This window comes from Equus asinus, chromosome 23, assembly GCF_041296235.1.
Source record: "Equus asinus isolate D_3611 breed Donkey chromosome 23, EquAss-T2T_v2, whole genome shotgun sequence".
In the NCBI taxonomy this organism is placed as follows: Eukaryota; Metazoa; Chordata; class Mammalia; order Perissodactyla; family Equidae; genus Equus; species Equus asinus.
The window spans coordinates 38,584,899-38,608,074 of record NC_091812.1 but is presented as its reverse complement, the minus strand read 5'-3'; the positions used below and the strand labels follow the sequence as shown (position 1 = coordinate 38,608,074).

At 41.3% G+C, this 23,176-nt stretch overlaps 1 pseudogene; it reads right to left on the bottom strand.

Moving 5' to 3' along the window:
- Positions 1-14,813: 14,813 nt before the first annotated feature.
- Positions 14,814-16,619, bottom strand: LOC106822416 (elongation factor 2-like; annotated as a pseudogene).
- Positions 16,620-23,176: the final 6,557 nt, after the last annotated feature.

Genomic DNA, 23,176 nt, shown 5'->3' with positions numbered 1-23,176 from the left:
TCATACAACCAAGTGCACCATATAGCACCTGAGTTATTTCTGGGGCCCAAGGATAGTTGATCCCTAGGCTGCAGATCTCTGTCTTTCTCAGTCATTGCCCCTTCAGTAAAGACCTCTGATCAGCCACCCTCTTTGATGCTCTTATTCTCTTTCTTCTTGATGCTCTCCTCAGCTCCACACTCCTCCCTGATGCTCACTAGAACCCTCACTGATGTCCTTAATTTTTTCCTTACCTTAAAGCTGGCTCCAACCAGAAGACACGGCTGCCTCTGCATCCATCTCCAACAAAGGTGTTCATTATTCTCTTCCTCATGTGACTCATGTTCTAGTGATGGGATTGGCCTTTTCCAATTGCCCAAGTGTTATGGGTTGAATTGTGTCCTCCCAAAAGATATGTTGAAGTTATAACTCCCAGTACATGAGAATGTGACCTTATTTGGAAATAGGGTCATTGCATTAGTTAAGATAAGATGGGGTCATACTGGAATAGGGTGGGCCCTGAATCCAATAGGTCTTGTGTCTTTAAAGGAAGACATTGTGAAGACAAAAGAGAAGAGAATGCCACACAATGATGGAGGCAGAGGTTGAAGTGATGCATCTACAAGCCAAGGAATGCCAAGGATTGCCAGGAGCAAACATAAACTAGGAGAGCAGTATAGAACAGATTCTCCCTCAGAGCCTCTAGAAGGAATCAACCCTGCTGACACCTTAATTTTGGACTTCTAGCTTCCATAACTATGAGAGAATAAAATTCTGTGGTTTTAAGCCACCCAGTTTGTGGTACTTTGTTATGGCAGCTCTAGGAAACTAATACACCAAGGCTGCTTCGAACTCCTTCCCCTGCATCAATGGATAAAAATCCCTGCTCTTTTAAGGGTCTTGCCACTAGGCTCTGCAATCTTCTACCCGTTCTGATCACTGTAAACTATCAAACTCCTGGCCACTCTAACAAATTCACTAACCCTTTGGATCCTTTCTTCTCCACCCTTTCCCATTAACTGTTGATATGACAGGTGTACAAACGCCCACATGGATGAGCCATCCAACACCTGAACTTCAGTTTCTTTCTTTTTTCTTTTTTTAAGATTTTATTCTTTTCCTTTTTCTCCCCAAAGCCCCCCAGTACATAGTTGTATATTCTTAGTTGTGGGTCCTTCTAGTTGTGGCATGTGGGACGCAGCCTCAGCGTGGCTCGATGAGCAGTGCCATGTCCGTGCTCAGGATTCGAACTGATGAAACACTGGGCCACCTGCAGCGGAGCGTGCAAACTTAACCACTCAGCCAGGGGCCCGGCCCCATGAACCTCAGTTTCTTAACCTTGACTCCAGTAAACCCCTCTCTACTGGAGCCACCTCTATCTTTTCTCAGAACCACTCCACATCAGAAATCCTGAGTAACCCACTCTCTGGCCAAACATCAAATCCTTCCCAATCGCATGTACCTCCTTTCTTAAAACTCTTGTTCTTCAGCCCCCTAGTGTCCTCTGCCCAGTACATTTGAGTATATTATTCCAATCATCCCTTTTCTAGCTCATTCATTTCCTTTCTTGATTTGACCCACTTGGTTGATTATCTAAGATACAATCTCACCCAATCTCTTAGTTCTCCTCTAGCTTGGCTTTTTGCCACAGCCACCAGGCAAAAATCTTAGGATTGTTCACACAATGTGATTTTCCTTCAGTACCCAGGTTGTTAAGTAAGGTTGAAGAAAATTACATCTCCCGGTGGGCTGGCTCCACTACAAAGCCAGGGACAGCATAGCAGCTCAACCCTTTTACTTGTTCCCTGTCACCTCCTCTCCACTTCCCCTCAGCAACTACTGCTGACCTCCTCTACTCTGCTCAGGTCCCTCATTCTCAGCAGAGAAGCAGTGTCCTTCATAATCTACAATAGTGAGGTCTTAGGTCATGGACCATCTCAATGTTCTAGGTTTCTCTCTACAAACACAACCTTATCTACACCTACTTCTACCTCTTCCTGTCAATCTAAAAGGATAGGGTGCTCTCCTGCAAGTGAAAGCCACTCCTTCTGCTTGTTCTTTTGATCCCTGCCTTACCATTTCCTCTGGGACTCTTGCTCTTCTTTTCTATAATTTCAGCCTGCTATTAAAGTTTCTCTGATCCTAAAATCAACCACTCCTTTGCTTCAAACCCCCCTCTAATTACTGTGATAGGTCTCTTTCTCTCTTTCCCTTTACAGTTTGTCCCCTTTTATTCACTTTTTAAAAAATTTTTTTAAAAAAAATTTTTTATTGTGGTAACATTGGTTTATAACATTATATAAATTTCAGGTGTAAATCATTAATGTATTTCAAATTCTATGTAAATTACATCATGTTCACCACCCAAAGACTAATTACAATGCATCATCATACACATTTGTCTAATTACCCCTTTTGCCTCCTCCCTCCCCCCTTCCCCTCTGGTAACCACCATTCAATCTCTGTTGCTATCTGTTTGTTTGTCGTTTTTTTATCTTCTATTTATGAATGACATCATACGGTATTTGACTTCCTCCCTCTGACTTTTTTCATTTAGCGTAATATCCTCAAGGCCGATCCATGTTGTCACAAATGGCCAAATTTCATCACTTCTTATGGCTGAGTAGTATTCCACTGTATATATATATACCACATCTTCTTTATCCATTCGTCCCTTGATGGGCACCTAGTTTGCTTCTAAGTCTTGGCTATTGTGAATAATGCTGTGATGAACATAGGGGTGCATGTATCTTTACGCATTCATCTTTTCAAGTTCTTTGGATAAATACCCAGCAGTGGAATAGCTGAATCCTATGATAGATCTATTTTTAATTTTTTGAGGAATCTCCATACTGTTTTCCATAGTGGCTGCACCAGTTTGCACTCCCACCAGCACAAGGTTCCCTTCTCTCTATATCCTCTCCAACGCTGATTGTTTCCTGTTTTGTTAATTATAGCCATTCTGATGGGAGTTAGGTGATAGCTCATTGTAGTTTTGATTTGCATTTCCCTGATAGTAATTGCTGTTGAACATCCTTTTATGTGCCTGTTGGCCAACTGTATATCTTCTTTGGAAAAATGTCTGTCCAGATCTTTTGCCTATTTTTTAATTGGGTTGTTAGATTTTTTTTTGTTGTTGAGATGTATGAGTTATTTGTATATTTTGGATATTAACCCCTTATCCGATATATGGTTTGCAAACATCTTCTCCCAATTGTTAGGTTGTCTTTTCGTTTTGTTGCTGGTTTCCTTTGATGTGCAGAAGCATTTTACCTTGATGTAGTCCCATTTGCTTATTTTTTCTATTGTTTCCCTTAGCTGGTCAGACATGGTATTTGAAAAAATGCTGCTAAGACCGATGTCTAAGAGTATACTGCCTACGTTTCCTTCTAGAAATTTAATGGTTTCAGATCTTACATTCAAGTCTTTAATCCATTTTGAGTTAATTTTTGTATATGGTATAAGACAATGGTCTACTTTCATTCTTTTGCATGTGGCTGTCTAGTTTTCCCAATACCATTTTTTGAAGAGACATTCCCTTTTCCATTGTATGTTCTTGTCTCCCTGGTCGAAAATTAGTTGTCCATATATCTATGGGTGTATTTCTGGCCTCTTGATTCTGTTCCATGGATCTGTGTGCCCGTTTTTGTGCCAGTACCATGCTGTTTTGGCTACCACAGCTTTGTAGTATATTTTGAAATCAGGGAGTGTGATACCTCCAGCTTTGTTCTTTTTTTCTCAGGATTCCTTTGGCTATTTGGGGTCTTTTGTTCTTTCACATAAATTTTAGGATTCTTTGTTCTATTTCTGTGAAAAATGTTGTTGGAACTTTGATAGAGATTGCATTGAATCTGGAGGTTGCTTTAGGAAGGATGAAAATTTTAACTATGTTAATTCTTCCAATCCAAGAGCATGGAGTATCTTTCCATTTCTTTGTGTCTTCTTCAATTTCTTTCAACAATGTTTTATAGTTTTCAGTATACAGATCTTTCACCTCTTTGGTTAAGTTTATTCCTAGGTATTTTATTCTTTTTGTTGCCAGTGTAAATGGGATTGTATTTTTAATTTCTCTGCTACTTCGTTGCTAATGTAGAGAAATGTGACTGATTTTTGTATGTTGATTTTGTATCCTGCAACTTGACTGTACGCACTTATTATTTCTAAAAGTTTTTTACTGGATTCTTAAGGTTTTTCTTATATAAAATCATGTCATCTGCAAATAGTGAAAGTTTCACTTCTCCTTTCCAATTTGGATCCCTTTTATTTCTTTTTCTTGCCTGACTGCTCTGGCTAAGGTTTCCAATACTATGTTAAATAAGAGCGGTGAAAGTGGGCATCCTTTTCTGGTTCCTCTTCTTAGAGGGATAGCTTTCAGTTTTTCTCCATTGAAAATGATATTAGCTATGGGTTTGTTATATATGGCCTTAATTATGTTGATGTATTTTCCTTCTATATCCATTAGAGTTTTTATCATAAATGGATGCTTTATCTTGTCAAATGCTTTCTCTGTATCTATTGAGATAATCATGTGATTTTTATTCTTCATTTTGTTAATGTGGTGTATCATGGTGATTAATTTTTGGATGTTGAACTATCCCTGCATCCCTGGAATAAATCCCACTTGATCATGGTGTATGATCTTCTTAATGTATTGTTGATTTAATTTGCTAGTATTTTATTGATGATTTTTGCATTGATGTTCATCAGAGATATTGGCCTGTAATTTGCTTTTCTGCTGTTGTCCTTGTCTGGTTTGCTATAACAGTAATGTTGACTTCATAGAATGAGTTAGGAAGCTTCCCCTCCTGTTCAATTTTTTGGAAGAGTTTGAGAAGAATAGGTATTAAGTCTTTTTTGAATGTTTGGTAGAATTTACCAGGGAAGCCATCTGGTCCTGGACTTTTATTTTTGGGGAGGTTTTTGATTACTATTTCAATCTTCTTACTGGTGATTGGTCTATTCAAATTCTCTATTTCTTCTTGAGTCAGTTTTGGAAGGTTGCATGATTCTAAGAATTTAGCCATTTCTTCAAGATTATCCAGTTTGTTGGCATATAGTTTCTCATAGTATTCTCTTATAATCTTTTGTATTTCTGAAGTATTCGCTGTAATTTTTCCTTTTTCATTTCTGATATTATTTATTTGAGCCTTCTTTTTTTCTCGGTGAGTTTAGCTAAAGGTTTGCCAATTTTGTTTATCTTTTCAGAGAACAAACTCTTGGTTTCATTGATTTTTTCAGTCTTTATTTCATTTATTTCTGCTTTGATTTTTATTATTTCTTTTCTTCTGCTGATTTTGGGCTTTATTTATTCTTTTTCCAGTTCCTTTAGGTGCACTGTTAGATTGTTTATTTAGGATTTTTCTTATTTGTTGAGGTAGGCCTGAGTTGCTATAAACGTCCCTCTTAGAACCACTTTTGCTGTATCTTACAGATTTTGGCATGCCACATTTTCATTTTCATTTGTCTCCAGGTACTTTTTGATTTCTTCATTGACCCAATCGTTGTTCAGTACCATTTTGTTTAATCTCCATGTATTTGTGGCGTTTCTGATTTTCTTCCTGTAGTTGATTTCTAGTTTTATACCTTTTTGGTCAGAAAAGATGCTTGGCATTATTTCAATCTTCTTAAATTTGTTGAGATTTGTTTTGTGGCCTAATGTGATCAATCCTGAAGAATGTTCCATGAGCATTTGAAAAGAATGTGTATTCTACGGTTTTTGGATGGAATGTTCTATATATATCTACTAAGTCCATCTGGTCTCATGTGTCATTTAAGGCCAATGTTTCCTTATTGATCTTCTGTTTGGATGATCTATCCATTGGTGTAAGTGGAGTGTTAAAATCCTCTACTATTATTGTGTTACTGTCGATTTCTCCTTTTATGTCTGTTAAAAATTGCTTTATATATTTAGGTATTCCTATGTTGGGTGCATAGATATTTACATGTGTTATGTCCTCTTGTTGGATTGTTCCCTTTATCATTATGTAGTGCCCTTGTCTCTTGTTACAGTTTTTGTTGTAAAGTCTATTTCATCTAAGCATTGCTACCCTAGTTTTCTTTTCTTTTCCATTTCCATGGAGTATCTTTTTCCATCCCTTCACTATCAGTATGTGAGTTTCTTTAGGTCTGAAGTGTGTCTCTTGTATGCAGCATATATATGGGTCTTCTTTTTTTATCCAATTGGCTACCCTATGCCTTTTGATTGGAGCATTTAGTCCACTGACATTTAAAGTAGCTACTGATAAATATGTATCTATTGCCATTTTCTTACTTTTTTTCTGGGTGTTTTAGTAGTTCTTCTCTGTTCCTTTCTTCCTCTCTTGCTCTCTTCCCTTGTGGTTTGATGGCTTTCTTTAGTAATATGTTTGGCTTCCTTTCTCTTATTTCTACATTTATTATAGATTTCTGGTTTGTGATTACCCAGAGGTTCATATATAATAATCTCCATATATACCAATCTATATTGAGTTGCTAGTCTCGTTAGTTTGACCTCTTTCAAAAAGACCTACTCTTTTACTCCCCTCTTCCCACATTTTATGTTTTTTTTTTTTAAAGATTGGCACCTGAGCTAACAACTGTTGCCAATCTTCCCTTTTTTCTGCTTTTTCTCCCCAAATCTCCCAAGTACAGTTGCATATTTTGTAGTTGAGGATCCCTCTAGTTGTGGCATGTGGGACGCCACCTCAGCATGGCCTGATGAGTGGTATCATGTCCACACCCAGGATCTGAACTGGTGAAACCCTGGGTGGCCAAAGCAGAGCACGCAAACTCAATCACTCGGCCATGGGGCCTGCCCCTTATGTTTTTGATAGCATATTTAACCTCTTATTTTGTGTATGTGTATCCATTACCTTATCATTGAAATAGGTAATTTTAGTACTTTTGTCTTTTAACCTTCATATTATCTTCATAGGTGGTTGATCTGCTATCTTTACTGTATTTTTGCCTTTACCAGTGACTTTACTGTCTTTTTTGTTGTTGTTGATAATTTTCTTATTACTACTTATGGTCTTCTCTTTCCCACTTAAGTCCCTTTAGAATTTCTTGTAGCATTGGTTTCTTGGTGATAAACTCCTTTAATTTTTGCTTGTCTGGGAAACTCTTTATATCTCCTTCCATTCTGAATGATAACCTTGCTGGGTAGAGTATTCTTGGCTGTAGGTTTTTTTCCTTTCAGCACTTTAAATATATCATGCCACTCTCTTCTAGCCTGTAGGGTTTCGGCTGAGAAGTCAGCTGACAGCCTTATGGAGTTTCCTTTGAATGTCAGTTGTTGCCTTTCTAGTGCAGCTTTCAGGATTCTCTCTTTATCTTTAATTTTGGACATTTTAATTATAACGTGTCTTGCTGTGGGCCTCTTTGGCTTTATCTTGTTTGGTGCTCTCTGTGATTCCTGTACTTGGACGTCTGTTTCCTTCTTAGGTTAACAAAGTTTTCAGCTATTATTTCTTCAAATAGATTCTCTGCCCCTTTGCCTTTCTCTTCTCCTCTGGGACACCTATAATACAAATGTTAGCATGCTTGATATTGACCCAGAGTTCCCTTAGGCTGTTCTCATTCTTTTTAATTCTTTTTTCTTTTATCTTCTCAGCTTGGGTGATTTCCTCTAGTCTTTCGTCCAGCTCACTGATCTGTTCTTCTATATCATCTACTCTGCTATTGAGTCCTTCTTGTGAATTTTTCATTTACAGTATTGTATTCTTCATTTTTGATTGGTTCTTTTTTATATTTTCCAATTCTTTGTTGACATTCTCACTGTGCTCAACCAGTCTTCTCCCAAGGTCAGTGAGCATCCTTATGGCTTTTTGTTTGAACTCTTTTTCAGGTAGATTGTTTCATTTAGCTATTTTTCTGGGGTGTTACCCTGTTCCCTTGCTTGGAACCTATTCCTTTGCCTCCTCATTTTGCCTCTTTCTCTGTGTTTATATCTATGTATTAGGTGGGTCAGCTATGTCTCCTGATCTTATGGAAGTGGCCTTATGTAGGAGACACCTTTTGAGGCCCAGCACTGTGCTTCCCTCTTTTCACCAGTCCAAATGTCCCAAGAGTGACCCCTGTGTGGGCTACATGCGTCCTTCTGCTGCAGCAGGGTTGCTCTTGCTGCAGGTATCCAAGGAGTCTAGGTTTTCCCCTCCTGGTCAGCTGTTTATAAATTGGTTTTGGGGAGACCTAGCACAGTTGGCTGCAAGGTTTAATGGCACACTCCTGTTGCAGCTTTTCTGTTAAGTGAGTAGGCCCCCAGTGTGGCTGCCTACTAGGCTCAGGGCTTACAATTGCTGTAGGCCTCAGGCCTGCAAGGCTGTCATCAGCTCTCTCAGGATTGCAGCTGAGTGGCCTCAGGCATGGGGGCAACTAATTTCTTCAGGCTTTGGAAGGTGAGGCCGATCCCCTATGTGGCTGTTTGTGCACAGGTCTTCTGTTGCTGATAAGCCCCATCCCCCACAGGTCCAGACACACTGTCAACACAGTCCTGGCCCGAGCACACGTCCTGACCCCCTGGAGCATACCCAGTTGCCCCACTGCAGAGGACCCCACACTCTTCACCAATGATCTCCATAGTTCATCTGGTCCTCAGACAGGCCCTGCCCCACAGAGGTGGATATACTCACTTGGCTGCAGAGTATCGAGGCACCCAGTCTATAGAGGCTGACAAGTAGCCTGAGGGCTTGCTGTTGGGTGGGGCCAGTCCCTAGAGCTGGTGGCCTGCCCTGGCTGAGCTGTATTAAATTGGCGCTCTAGTGGGTGTGGCAGACCCCTGGGCTAACAGGCCAGCGGAAGAACTCCAATGGCATCTGCCAGTGTTTGTGCCAGCACAACTGTACTAGGTCACCACAATGGCTCCTGCCACTGTCTCAGTCCCCAGAGACGTCTCATTTCTCAACGAGATGCCCCCAGGGTCTACCAGGTGAGTCTGTTTTCACCAAAAGACCGTGCACCTTTCTTTCTGGTGATTTTAGGTTGCTTTCTGAGATGGGTGAATTTGTGTGTGGGCCCTTTAGAAGCTGGGTTTTATGCTTATGTCCATAGCTTTTCTGGAGGTATTCCCTGTTGCAGTTAACAGCCAACTAAGCCAGATACTATGAGACTCATCTCAGTTGTGCTGAGTCCAAAGGATGCTTATGGTGGTAATGCGCCCCTGCTTAGTTGTCCCACTCTTCCAGGGAAGGCTGTGTACTTTAGGCTTGCTCCCGGTCAGCTGGCTGTAAAGTTCCACAGCTGGCAAAGGTGGCTTTTTGCTCTTCAGAAAGGAATTTTTGCCTCTTCCACCTCAGTCAGGACTGTCCCTTCTTGTGGCCGTTCTTTTTATCCAGTTTTCAGTTCTCTCTCAGGGGTACTTTTTCCAAGAATAGCCGTAACCTGGTTTTGCTCATGGGATGAGGTGAGTTCAGAGTCTGCCTACACTACCATATTGATGAGATCCTTATTCACTCTTCAACTCATTAAAATCTGGCTTCTGATTCTACAAGAACTGCTTGAGAACATCACCAGTGACCTCCATACTTGCAATAAATGGCCTTTTTAGCCCTTATGCTACTTATGAATATTATCTCTTGCAATTTTCTACTTCCTTGACAAAATTTCCTTCTATTTTCCACGTCTCTTTCTGTATTTTTCCTCCTTTTCAGTCCTCCTTTCTCATTTGGTGTTATTTTGGCCTACTGTTCTTCCATGGGCTGTGACTGTATCCCTCTATATGTTATTTCCTTAGAGAGAGTATCTATGACCTCCTGTGGCATATCAGGTCCTTGTCTTATACTGTCTTGTAAGAGCTTCACTTTTCCATTATAGCACCCAGCACAAGCACAATTTGCCATGACATTTCTATGTGACTTTTTTTTTTTGCTGAGGAAGATTTTCCCTGAGCTAACATCTGCTGCCAATTCTCCTCTTTTTTTTGCTTGAAGAAGACTAGCCCTGAGCTAACATCTGCACCGATCCTCCTCTATCTCTTTGTATTTGGGACACCCCCAAAGCATGGCTGGTGAGTGGAGTAGGTCCACGCCTGGGATCCAAACCCGTGAACCTCGGTACATGCTGCTGAAGTAGAGTGCATGGAACCTTAACCATTTAGCCACAAGGCCAGGCCCTATGTGACTTTTTTGATTAATGCCTATCTCCCCAACTAGATGGTTAACTCTGTGAGACAAGAAACATGAATATTTTGTGCATCAACTGTATACCCAAAGTCAAGTTCAGGGCCTGGCCCTTAATGAATGTGACTCCTAAATCCATCCAAGCAAGTTCATCCCATGACTTCCAAGTCCACAGCTCTGGTCTTGACTTCTCTCCTGAGTCCCAGATTTATGTGGCCAACTGGTTACAAAACATTTCCATCTGTATACCTCATAGTCATCTTAGACTTTTCTGAAACTAAACTTATCTTGATTCTCCTAATGCACCTGTGTTGCTCTATTATTTATCTTTATCTACCCAGACATCCAAACCAAAACCATACTAGTCATCTTAGGGGCTCTTTCATCCCCACATCCAGTCAATCACATCTTCCTACCTATTTTGGTCTAAATCTCTCTCGAAGCCATCCTTCCTCTCCCTGTTATCACTGCCCACATGCAGGCTCCATTGAGACTATTGGGTCTCAATAGTCTCATTGAGACTATTCCTCTGTCATCTGCTTGGACTCCCTGCCCTTGGGTATGTGCCTGTCCGAGTCTGGAGTGATCTATTTGAAATGCAAATCTGACTATATCACTCTCCTTTGGAAAACCTTTGAGTGTTCCTCATTGACTACAGGAAAAAATTTCAAGTCCCACAGAATACCATGCAAGGTCTTCTGTGGCCTGACTATGACTAGTCTTCCCAGTTGCATCTACTGCCTCTCCTTATCTTGCACTTCTTACCCTGATAATACCAAATGTTCCCAGGCTCGCCCATACATCCTCATGCCTTTATTCCTTCAGGTCCAGTGACCAATGAAGTCTTTTCTCCATAAAAGTACATTTGCATCATTGTTATCATTAGGAGCAGCATCCTCCTTATTTATGTGTCTGCCACCCTCCCCATCTCCACCCAACTACAGTGAGTATCTTGAGAGCTGAGCCATCTCTTTTTCATTTTCATAGCCCTGCATCTTACCTAGCATCCATAATAGTTGCTCAATACATCTCTTCCACCTGAACTCAATATGCTCATAGCATAAATATGCTGGCAGCTGGTAGCATGGCAGTTTGGTTTTGACATTGTTTTCCTGAGGGTCTGAAATACTGACCAAAGACCTCTTCCTTGTCCAAAGGAAAACAAAGACTTACATGGTATCAAATATTTTCCGATGCCAGTTCTGGTATATATTAGCCTCTTGTTGAATGGCCAAGTTATACAATAAACAATAACTAGTCCAGTGACTCATAATGTCATCTTGAAGTGTTTTCTTTTTTCCTGATCACCCATGCTATCCTCACTCTTAAAACAAATCATGTTCTATATTAACTTTCCTTTCAAAATCTAAAAGGATAACATGCACTCATAGCAACTGACAAACTAATGTAAAAGAAAGAAAAATTTACTTGTTTAATTTGATCCTATAAATAATGCCATATTAAACAATTTTTACACACACCATTATATGAAGGTGATTTTATTTCTATCAAAGTCCCCAAAGTGGGATTGCTGGATTAAGGAAAACTCCCTCACTTTTAAAGACAAATTAAGCTCCATTATGTAGGGAATACAACAGAAGCAGTGATTCAGGAAGAATAGTGATCTAAAGTAGTCCTGGCTTTTTTCCAGTTATTTCAGGCTGGCAAGTGATGTCTCTGGGTACTCGCGTGTTTCCACTTGTCACTATAAGCACTGGTAGTATGGACTCAGAGAATGGGGCTGCTTTGAGGTGCTCCCTCCGATGACAGGAGAAATAAATGATTAACTCGTCCAAAAACAAAATATTATAAGTAGTGTGTCCTTTCTGCCTTAGCTTCAATATGTCGAAAGGACATCTGGGTGGGAGAAGAAAATGTATTAAAATCCTGGCTCAGATTAAAAAAAGAAAAAGATGCAACCATGTCCCCTGTTAGAATCTAAGGTTCAGGACTATACTGAGAGGTAAATGATTTCAACCCCTCCTCCCCAAGAGGCGTCACAAACCTCCGCTAAGCTGAGGAGAAGGTAGGTTCCACCTAGACCAGCATATCCTAAGGCCCCTAGGGGGATGCACCTTTTGTAAGAATAATAATAACCTCCAGGTATCAAATGTGTGTATCCTTGTGATAAATGCTTTACTGAAACCTTTTTGACAATGCAAGCCTCTTTCTGGTTTTTCTGTCCTCAATGGAGGTGGAGAAATGTGATTACTTTTCAAATTTCAAATATTTACATATCTGGTGAAATAAAATGAACACCCCACCCAACCCTACCCCAACACACACACACACACCCTTCTTAGACTTTTATCAGGAAAAAACCTGGCAATGAGGAAGAAACTTTGAGTACACTGGTTCTCATTGTCTCAGGTGCCCCATGCAGAAGGATTTTTCAATTCATGTGGAAAGCCTTAATGAAAACCAGGCCAGAAGAGATGTCTAGTGTCACTAATTCAAAAGGAGCAGGATTAAAAGCTATATTAATAAGAGGACACACTCCTTATATAGACTAGACAGGGTAATCTTTGGAAAAAAACTACTTCTCTCACAGATGAAGTTTGTTAGTCTTTAAGGGATGTCAGAAGGTGAACTGAAGGCAGGCCCACAGTTGGTGATGTACCCTCACAGCAGGTCCCTTCCACAGGAGAATGCACCCTTCAGAAGGAAGATCAGAGAAAGCTTCCACCAGCAACCAACTCAAACCTGAGGTTGCAGAATATTCTAGACTCAAGAAGTGCCTGGAACCAGAGATCTACATTCTGGCAGGAATAGAGGGAGTGATAGAAAGGGGAAAGGGAGATAGACATGGAGGAGTGGGGCCTAAATAGAGCAGGAGAAGACAAGATGATAAGGAGATAGAAGAAGAGTTAGGAAGGGAGCAAGCCTTCATAGAGACATTCTAAAAGCCCCCAAACTTGGATGACTTGTTCTTCTGAGATATAAGAAGAATGTTAACTATTTTTTTTAAAAGGCACAATTTGTTTCTGCCCCCAACTCTCTACTGCTTTGGGTCCTACAGGACTAATTCATGAAAAAATGACCTAAATCTTCTCCCAGTGGAGTTCAGGGAAGGCGGGAAAGTCAGTATAAGGAGAGGTAGCCATGTTATACCCGATAGCACCAATCCTGTCCCTTGGAGGACAGCTGGGTGGGGAAGAGCCACCACCAGCTGATGGTCCTCTAGCCTCAGGGAGAATATGGCAATTCCCTGACTCCTGTGACCCCCACCCCACCCTCTCAAGAGGGCTGCAGGCTGAGGCCAGAAAGGTCAGGAACTCCCATAGGTGTAAGTATGTAAACCATACTAGCAGTTTAAGACTTTTATCAAGCACCTAATATAGACAAACACTGGCTGGGGTTTGAACCTCCACAAAACTTACACTGTTTCCTGCAGATAGTACAAATTATTGCACCCAATACATATGAATTACTGTGCTCAATAAATAGTATGAATTCTTGCCTACTTGAGCCACACCTGCTGCTTTTCTCCTTCAAATTTTATTCTCCACAATTTGGAATGTCTTAGAGTTCTTCAAACACACCATGATCTTTCAGGTATCTATACATATATGTGGTCTCCTCTTCCTGAAACGCCTCTTTCCCTCTCTACTGGAAAATATTTGTCCAGATTTGGGCCCACTGCAGCACAGAGCACGTGTTCAGGAAATGTTTCTGGAATGAATGAATGAATTACTCCTTCACCCTCACGCTGAGTTAATCACTCCCTTCTCTGTGCTACCTTAGAACCTTCTGTGTGTGTCAGTTCTTTCACTTAACACGCCATGTTGCCGATTTACATCTCTCTCTACCCCAGACAGATTCTTTTCTTTGTCACTACCATATCAAATTTACTTTCCAATGGCACTAATACAGCTGCAGGTGCTCATGGTGACACCACATAAGATTTTCTGCCTTCTGGTGTGCGTCCAAAGAGAAATGTCTACCCACCTTGTTCCTTCCCCCTTTTAGGGGAAAATCCACTACAGGGCATTTACCCAAATAATCCTCTTAATGCGTTTAAAATTTTTTGGGGCATTTGAGTTTCCCTCTGAAGAAATGAAAAAAAAAAAAAGTGTTCAGTGTGTCCCATCCCCACCCACTCCAATCCCCCGCCTCCGGTCTCCAGCCAAATACGTACCTGCGGCAAGGGCATTTCTGTTGCCTCTGAAATCTTGTAATAAATATCCAAAGAAATGGCACCAAGTCTTCACGCCGAGCGACGCACGGAATGGGCCCCAGAAACCCGTCAGACGGAGCAGCCGTGTGTCTGCTTAGTCTCGCGAGGCGTCCTGGGGCGAACACGAGGGCCTCTTGTGTGGCCCATTGTCCCGAGTCCGCCTGGGGCGGCCGGGGCTGCGGGGAGAGCCGCCTACAGTCTGTCCCCGAAGTTGTCCAGGGCTGGGATGCCTTCCTTCAGCCCTCTGTGCTTGCATGTCTCTGTTGGGACCTGGCAGGGGCGGCTGGGTCGTCGAAGGGGTCTGCGGACAGAGTGCGCCGGGGGTCAGACACGCCCTGGGGAAGGCCTGGCCGCCCGTGTGAGACCCGAGGTCAGCAGTGAAGCCAAAGGACCCGTTGATGGGAGGGCAAGTAGGCCTTCCCGACACACATGGGGGTGCCGGCCACCTGGCACTCCTCCAAGACGGGGCCCTGCTCCCTGTTCAGGACACCAGAGATGCCCCCAGCTCTTGTTGAGGACGCTTGCTCTCCACAAAGGCGTGGGCTGCAGGAGCCGGGCCGCGGTCAGCCCCTGGCGTCGGGGCACGGCCTGTAGTGCGGAGGCTCTGCATGGCGTCTGCGTGCCACGACCCGAAGTGGACGTGAAGCGCACGCCCCGCGCGTTCTCGCACAGCGCCACCTCGGCCGCCGCGCTGTAGGTGATTCTTTGAGGTACTGCGTGCCCGTGGTGACGTGGTTGAGGATGTTGGGGCCGGCACCAGAGGGCCCAAAGCACCAGATCTTGGGGGCTTCGGGCATGTCCCGCTCGTACTTCTCGGCCGGGAAGCAGGCCCCTTGCTTGAGGCCCTGGTGGGCAGAGACCTCGCCCTGGTCAGTGTCCTCCGCCAGGCCTTCGGGGAAGGCTGTGCCTTCCTGTAGAGCTGCTTGTGCTTGTTGGGGGAATAGGACGAGCATAGCACTTTCGACACCTCGCTGACGGTCTCGTGGTACAAGGCGACTGGGTGGAATTTCTCAAAGGGAATGCAGGCGTAGTCCTCCCCTAGGTCCTTCAGGCAAATCTCCAGGTGCAGCTCACCGGCCCCCACGATGATGTGCTCCCTGGGCTCCTCAGTGATGCTCTGCACCATGAGGTCCAGTGTGGCCAGCCGCTTCAGCCCCTCCACCAGCTTGGGCAGGTCGGCTGGGTTTTTGGCCTCCATGGTGACCATGATGACGAGGTTCACGCTGAACGTCATCCCCCGCGCGTTGTGGGCATGCCAAAAGGTGGCAATGGTGCTGGTCTTCACCAGGAACTGGCCCACGCCCAACAGGCCCACGAAGTTCCTGCAAAGCACGTCCTCGGTAGGTTCTATGTAATGCCAGACAGATTCTTGATGACCAGCATTATTTATGTGTATCCTGGTAGGATAAACAGAGTAGTGCCTGAAGTATAGTAGATGCTAACAAATTCTTGTTGAATTGATTTGAACCTTTGTTCACTCTTGGGCATCTGCTTATCCACAGCACTTGGGCATCAGTGCAGTTTGTGTACTGTCCTCAAATGCAGGCATTTTAATGCTGTGTTTTTCTGGTTTCACATGATGTGGTTGTCCTGAGTGGAAGTCAGCATACAGCTAGTGTTCAGGACTAAGAAGTATATTCAGCTGGTTGTTTTTGATTTAGATCCTTGTCTTGAACTTTAAATTTTTAATTAGTTAAAGATCCAGGTAGCCTTTGGAAATGCAGACTCTAAAGGCCTGTATTTCATAGACATGGGTTATTTGAGTTTCAGCAGCCTTTTGAAGTCCTGAAGTGGCCTTGTGCACTGTGAGATCTCCCAGACAAGGTAAGTCCTGGTCTCCCACAGCCATGAGTTCTGGGCTATGGGCCATTCCGCCCAGTCTTTGTATATGAGGGGAATCTGGGGCTTCCTTGAAGGGGAAGAGACCTGGCCAGTGAGCAACCTAGAGGGAAGCAGGATGGCATAGTTGTTAGGAGAACAGATTTTGGAATCAGTAGTGGGTTTGAATCTCAACTCCACCCCTTATTAGATGTGCAGCTTTGGACAAGCTACTGAACCTCTCCTTGCCTCAGTGATGTCGTCTGGAAAATGGGGGATAATAAATAATAGCTATGTCACAGGATTTTCATAACGATTGAGTGAATGTATATAAAAGATCCAGCCCAGGGTAGGTCCTCAGTAGCTGTTGCATCATTCTGTCAAAATTTAGTCTGACTAAGGGTTTGGCATCTCAGTTGGCTTAAGTGCTGTTTCTTTGATTTTGTATATACAAGTCCTTTTTTCATCAACAACTGATGCTACCCCCACCACACTCCCTTTTCTACCACCTGTTACCTTCTTGAAAAATCCAAATGTGTGCTCTGGGGCATCTCTTATATTCTAGGTGCAACTCTTAACTCCAAAGCTCCCTGATGACACTTGGGACATTTTTGGCTATTAATTTATCACATACTTTTCTTGTCTTAGTCTCACTCTCTGTTTCTTCTGGGACTCCAATTACACATATGTTAGATAATTTCATATTGTCCCACAGGTCCTGGAGGCTCTTTAACTTCTTGTAAATCTCTTATTCTTTTTCTCTTTGATCTTAAGACAATTTTTGTTGATCTATGTCCAGAGTCACTGATTCTTCTGCCATTTCTAGTCTGCTTTTAAGTCCTTCCAGTGAGTTTTTCATTTGTTGTCATCCTTATGCTTTGTTAGAGAAGATCTGTGGCAAGCCCAGGGTGTTTCCCAAGCCCCTTTAACTTGGTAGGACTCAGCTTCTTTTTTTTGCCAAAGAAGGTTCACTCTGAGCTAACATCCATTGCCAATCTTCCTCTTTTTGCTGAGGAAGGTTTGCACTGAGCTGACATCTATTGCCAGTCTTCCTCTGTTTTGTATGTGAGCTGCCATCACAGGTTGGCCACTGATAGACAAATTGTATAGATCTGTGCCCAGGAACCAAACCTGGGCCACTGAAGTAGAGTGCACCAAACTTAATCACTAGGCTTACTGGGGCTGGCCTCTCAACTTTTTTTTCAAATTTATTTTTTATTAAGGAATAATTGACATATAACATTATATTAGTTTGATATATATTATTATATTAATTAATATTAATGATATATATTATGTATCATTGTATTATGATATATATGATTTGATATTTGTATACATCATGAAATGATCGCCACAATAAGTCTAGTTACCATCCATCATACATAGATAAAAATTTTTTTTTTGTGATGAGGACTTTTAAGATTTATTCTCTTAACAACTTTCAAATATATAATACAGTATTATTAACTATAGCCACGATGCTGTGCATTACATACCCATGACTTATTTTGTAACTGGAAGTTTATATCTTTTGACTCCTTTCACCCATTTCACCCACCCTCCCACTCCCTTCCCCTCTGGCAGCCACTAATCTGTTCTCTGTAGCTATGAGCTTGGTTTTTTGTTTTGTTCCATTTATTTATTTGTTTTGTTTTTTAGATTCCACATATAGGTGAGATCATATGGTATTTGTCTTCCTCTGTCTGACTTATTTCACTTGGCATAAAATGCCCTCAAAGTCTGTCCATGTTGTCACAAATGGCAAGATTCTATACCTTTTTATGGCTAATATCCCATTATATATATACACCACATCTTCTTTATCCATTCATCTATCAATGGACACTTAGGCTGTTTCCATTTCTTGGCTATTGTAAATAATGCCGCAGTGAACATGAGGGTGCAACATCTTTTCAAATTAGTGTTTTCATTTTCTTCAGATAAATACCCAGAAGTGGAATTGCTAGATCGTATGGTAGTTCTATTTTTAATTTTTTAAGGAACCTCCATACCGTTTTCCATAGTGGCTGCACTGATTTACCTTCACAGTGCACAGGGTTGCCTTTTCTCCACATCCTTACCAACACTTGTTATTTTTTGTCTGTTTGATAATAACCATTCTAACAGGTGTGAGATGATATCTCATTGTGGTTTTGATTTGCATTTCCCTGATGATTAGTGATGTTGAGCTCTTTTCATGTACCTGTTGGCCATCTGTGTGTCTCCTTTGGAAAATTGTCTATTCATATCCCCTGCCCATTTTTTAATTGGATTGTTTGGGTTTTGCCATTGTGTTATATGAGTTTTTTCATATATTTTCAATGTTAACCCCTCATCAAATATGTGATTTGCAAATATTTTCTCCCATTCAGTAGGTTGCCTTTTCATTTTGTTAATGCTTTCCTTTGCTGTACAGAAGCTTTTTAGTTTGATGTAGTCCCATTTGTTTATTTTTGCTTTTATTACGTTTGCTTTTAGAGTTAGATCCAAAAAATCATCATGAAGACTGATGTCAAGGAGCTTATATTTTCTTCTAGAAGTTTTATGGTTGCAGGGTCAGGACTCAACTTCTAAACTCTGTCTCCTCTGAGGATCTTGCCAGGGCTTGGTTATAGGCGTTGTTAGGGTAGGTCTAGAGGAAGCCTTGCTCTGGATCATTCTCCTTAGTCTCAAGGCATTGCCCTCTGGTGTCTCAGCTGGTGCCTGGCCTTGTTGAGAGATGCACAGCCTGGAGCTTGGTCAGCAGAAGTCTCCCCAGTGGTGAGAATACTCAGTGGTTAAAGGAACCCTGGGCTTGGAAAAAACCTGATGACGCATGGGAAGTGCTGTCACATTGCAGAGAGGAGGGATGATGTCCTTGTGACCTTGGGGCTAGACCTAGCGCTGGTGGTTGGTGCCTAAAAGGAGACAATTTTCAGTTCAGAGTAAAAATGAATTTTCTAGCTGTTAGAGTCGTTCAAAGGTAAAATGTCTAAGAGAGAGAGTCTGTTGTCTTTAAGGGTAACTAAATAAAAGTTAAGAGATCCTTGTAGGGAATGTTGAGGGGATGACTCACATATCAGATAAGGATTGAATTTAAGTACTTTTGTGGCTCCTCCCAATATGGTATCCTTTGGTTCACTGAACTTGAGTTGTTTTAGTAAACACTAGGCATTTATCCGTTGTAGCACAGTGAGAGAATCCTCCTTTATGTGTGTAATGGAAAGAGTGTGGTTTGTAGAAATAGAACTGGGTTTGAATCCGTGATCCCTCATTTTCTAGCACACCTTCTGAGAGAACTCAGGTAAGTTTCCAAGCCTCAGTTTCTTTGTTTTAAATGAAGATGCTAGAGTATCCAACTTCTAAGATTGTTGTAAATATAAAGTACTTGACAGAGTATTTGATGTGTAGTATGCTCCAGGAATACTTGTCATTAATATTAATAGTATTATTGTGATTACTATTATCAGACAGCTTAAAATTTTGATTGATTACTCTAAGAATTAATTTTCTAAAAATTTATCTTGAAAAACATTCATAGCTTCACACAAAAGGTTTAGTCATAAAAATATTCATTATGGCCTTATAATATATACTTATATATATAATTTTTATTATTATAATGGGATAACACCCTAATACTGTTTGATAACCAAAGTTTCTTCTGAGTGTGTGGTGATTATAGGGAGGTTTAATTTTTTTTTCTCCTTTTTTTCCTCTCTTAACTTTCTACTGTGGATGTGTTATTATAATAAAGAGATTAATCATAATAAAGCATATAAGGAACTAGTCGATTCCTCATCCCTAGGAGTGGTTTATCACTAGTTGGTCCTTGGGTGGTGAGGTCGGAAAGAGGCCAGCATCAGATGGGAAGAAGGGTGGAGAATCTTAAGGTTTCTTTGTATCCTGAAGCATTTTTTGCTGTCAATAAGTAGTACAAGTGGTAAGTGCTAAGGAAATTAAAGATGGTGGGGATCTCTGGACAGGCTTGGGGAGGAAGTGAGCCTTGTGGGCCAGGGAAAAAAACTGCATTTTCTAGAATTCCAGGCCAGGTCTGAAGTCCATGAAGAAATCTAACATCTGTGTGGCTTGGAAAATACAGCTGTTAGGTATCAGGTAGCAACTTATATTTTTGGGCTTTTGGAAATCCCTGAAATTTTTATTTGCTGGAGGGAAGCTGAAGAGAAACTGAGTATGGGAAGTGCAAGTGATGGCAGAAACAGCCCTGCTGTCAAACTGCAGCAAATGATACCCTAAGTGCTATCAGTTCGTCTGGTACAATAATCTTTCCCTGATGTGTGTCAGAAGATTTTCCTTTATTTAGAAATTTGGAAAACACTTCAAAATCTCTCATTCCATTATAATTTTACAAGTATTTTCTAAAAGACTGAAGCATCTGCCCTTGGTTTCTGGTCCTCTGCGGGGCAAGATCATGAAATTGGAGCAGCTGAAGGTTGACAGGTTACTTGAAATTGTGACGATGACAGTTACAACCCAATGATGTGCAACAGCATCTTGACTGTGGCTCAGGTTCCCAATTTGGATATCAGGGAATGGAAGGTCTTTTATCCGACACATTTTCAACACTAGGGTTGTGTTGGAGGGTAGAGGTTGAGTGGGTGGGAGTGAGGGGTGAGAGGTGGGTGTTAGTGGAGGACACAAAAGCTTATAGATATTAAACAGCTGGTGTTATAAAGTTCTCAAAAAGAAAGGCAGTTAGTTACCCAGCCTTTGGACGTGCAGGAAGCCAGGAGACAGTGATTTAGGTCTGGGAGTAAGGCAGTGAGTGGAATCTTGCTGTTTATGGAAGAAAGGAGCGAGTGGCTTTTTTTTTTTTTTTTTTAAGACCAGGAAAGCAAGCAAGCAAGCAAGAAAAAAGACAGGGAGAAAGAGAGAAAGAAAGAAAAAAAGAGAGAGGGAGGAAGAGAGAGAGAAGGAATGAATTTCAATGTCTTTGGCAAAAACTTGGCCGTGGATAAATAGCCCTTGTTAAAGAATACAAAGCTGGTATTGACAACTTAGAAAATTAACTTTTATATTCATATAGAGTCTCTAGAAAGTTGTTTTCCAATGAGGGTGAGTCCTGGCTAAATGAAGAGTATTGCCCAAAAAGCTACTTCCATTTTTTTTTTTCTGGCAGCATTGCTATTGTTTCAAAAGAGCCCCCCACGACTGAAACCGTAAAGTCATCAAGGTCCAACAACCTGAGTCCACCTCAAGTGAGGGTCCCACAAAGTGAGTGGGAGGAAAACTTGTAAATGTCATTGACTCAATCTCTGAACAGAGTGCTGGGAAGTAACTGATTAACCCCCAAAGGCCACAGCTTCTTCAGTACTAAATGGGGAACAGATGGGACTAGGTTGATACCCTATAAGTGAGAAGACTGATCTGCAGCCAATGACACACAAACTCCTCCAGCAGATTATTGCAAAATGTAAGTAGAGGCTGGCTGTTCCCTGGGAAAGCAGGAGTAGTTTAGTGGATGTTTAGGGGAGTAAATCTTGAAGGAGAGGAATCTAGGAGTGATTAGGGATTCAAAGTCTCCCTAGGACTATCCAGCTAAGAAAGGATGAGGAGGGGGCCCATTTCTACTACTGGAGATCTGTTTACCATTTAATACCTCGCTCTTCATTGAAAGGTAAGCCTCTGAACACAATAATTTTGTGGTCAATCGATATGAAGAAGGGGCTGATTATCCAGGAAATCTATTTTTCTGAAGATAGTTGCTCAAATGGAGAAGATCAAGGCATGGTACTACCTAAGAAGGGTGACCTTTGAAGGTCCCTTTAGGACCCATAATCTAGAGTTCCTTTCGTTTCAACTATCTTAATGGATTTTTAATGCAACTGGAGAATTGGAATTCAGAAATGTTAAAATATAGTCAGGTCTCAGCTTGTATGGAAACTGCTTTTGGAAAACATGCTGTTCTCAACCCGTTAGTAATTAGAAGTAATTACTAAACAGCTTCTGTCATAGGTGAGGGTTCTATATTGCCTTAGAAGTAACATAGTAAATATCTTAATGTAAACCTAAATTGGTTTGCTCATCCAAGAATCAGGAACATTTTAAGTCAATAATGTGAAAGTAGTAGACACAAAAGGAAAATTAAATTTTCAAATAACAACTCCAAATGTAATTGAAAACTAATGGGATTGCAAAAGGTGAATAAAAGTGTAATCTGTTTGAAGTTTAGTTTTTCTTGCAAGCTCATTAAGCATTTGTTTTTTAAGCTTGCTCTTCAGAATGCTAATGCCAAGAACCTAATGCAATGAAATCTCAGGCCTTGGGCCAAGGAGAGGCTTACTTCTGCTCTTTTTAGTTCTTTCTTCCTCATATGAAGTCAGGACATGCCATCTTTCTCTATCAGAGAATCCAAGTTATTTACACTGTTTAGGTTTTGCTGTCTATTTTCTTGGTGAGTTTTATGCAATTCTTTCCTGGGAAAGAAAACTCATAAAAAGGTGGATTCAGGTATAGAATCAGTGAGTCCAGGGAAGGTCAAATTTTGCTATGTGAAATGGTTTATATTGGGCCAGAAATATTAATTAGGCAGTAGTGACACCACCTGGTCTTCCTGGGAATCTTCTCTCGATCAATTCATTGGAAAAGTGGACAAATTTTTATTGCGTCTCTTTAAACTGTGTTAGGCACAGTAAAAGCTACATTAGAAATAGAAGGGCCCTGATCTTGAGAGGTTTATTATCTTAGGAGTATAAAAAACATATTTGCCTTCTCTACCCCACCTCCCTCACCCCTTACTCTGGAAATTCTGGCTCAGGAGGTTAGGAATGGGAGTGGGGTCGTGGCATCTGTATATATTTTTCTGAGAATTCTGATGGTCACTTGGGGAGTGATTCCGGGGAAGACTGATTGATAGCATACCTGGGGAAACACTCAATAAATGAGAACCAAAGAACCAAAAGAATTCAGAGTAAGTAAGAGCAAGATTAGTTGGGGTAATCAGAGAGGCTTCCATGAGGAGGAGATTCTTATAGATCTGTGTAAAAAAGCAGACAGCTTAAAAAATAACAATAATAATAAAGTAAAATAAGCAAGGAGATATTCCAGGATGAGAGAGAAGGCATTTTACCCACTATATATGCCATTCAATAATAATCTAATTCTC